Consider the following 1,451-nt stretch of genomic DNA (forward strand, 5'->3'; position numbering starts at 1 on the left):
CCCATCCACCCTTGACTTCTCTGAGGATTTTCATCTCAGTTTTTTGCCCTCCACTTTCCCCCCTGGTGGGTCTTCACTTTAATTTAATTTAATTTAATTTAATTTAATTTAATTTAATTTAATTTAGTTTAATTTAATTTAATTTTAATGCCCCGGTTCAGATTGAAGGGAAACCTCTCCCCATTGCCATCTCGAGGCACTGGGAGGGGGGTGAATGAATCAGCAGGGGAGAAAAGAGCCTCATCCTCACACTCCCCCTCCTGGGAGCCGATCGTGCCCTTTCCACCTCCAAAATAACCCTGGAAAAACGCACAAAATTCGTCTTAAACCCCCCCTAAAAAAAAAAATAAAAAGGAGCCGGTGGAGACTCACCTGCATCCACCACTCGCTGCTGCAGATGGAACTGGTGGGAGCAGCCCCTGCAGGTTGTGGGGAGGTGGGTGGAGGGCGAGGATTCTCTTCTGGTCAGTCCTGTTCTCTCCCCACACACACTCGCTGCTCTTTTCCCAGGGAGCCTCCTCCTCCCCTCATTATCCTCCTCCTCCTCGGAGGGTGATGTTTATTTACCAGCAGCGCCTGGGAAGGTGGATGTAGGTCAGGAGGGGGGTTCTGCTTGTGCTCTGGGATCCCCCCTCAAAAATAAATAAAAAAATAAATAATTAAAAAATAAAATAAAATAAAATAAAATAAAATAAAATAAAATAAAATAAAATAAAATATAAAAAATAAAATAAAATAAAATAAAATAAAATAAAATAAAATAAAATAAAATAAAATAAAATAAAATAAAATAAAATAAAATAAAATGCCAACCAGGGGCTCTCTTCATGTGTAAAACTCTGCATTTTGCAGCCCCTAAAAAAGGGGTTTTTCGTTTCCCCTCTACAAACCCAAAGGGGGTTTGTGGGGTCGAGGGGCTTTCAGGAAATGTCAAAGAGACCAAAACGAATCCTGCAGAAAATGGGGCTTTAATCTGAATTTTGGGGCTGTCTTGGGAGATGTCCCTGGGCCCAGACTGCAACCAGCAGGGTAGGAGGGATTTCACCCCCTTGGAACCCACCAGGACATGGAACAGGAGGGATTTCACCCCTTGGAGCAAATCAGGATATGGAACAGGAGGGATTTCACCCCTTGGAACCCACCAGGACGTGGAACAGGAGGGATTTCACCCCTTGGAGCAAATCAGGACGTGGAACAGGAGGGATTTCACCCCTTGGAAACCATCAGGGCATGGAACAGGAGGGATTTCACCCCTTGGAGCAAATCAGGACACGGAACAGGAGGGATTTCACCCCTTGGAGCCCACCAGGATATGGAACAGGAAGGATTTCACCCCTTGGAAACCATCAGGGCATGGAACAGGAGGGATTTCACCCCTTGGAGCAAATCAGGACATGGAACAGGAGGGATTTCACCCCTTGGAGCCCACCAGGATATGGAACAGGAGGGAT

This window comes from Empidonax traillii, unplaced genomic scaffold (genome assembly GCF_003031625.1).
Source record: "Empidonax traillii isolate 1590-97213 ecotype Southwest subspecies unplaced genomic scaffold, ASM303162v1 scaffold5932:size11168, whole genome shotgun sequence".
Taxonomy (NCBI): Eukaryota; Metazoa; Chordata; class Aves; order Passeriformes; family Tyrannidae; genus Empidonax; species Empidonax traillii.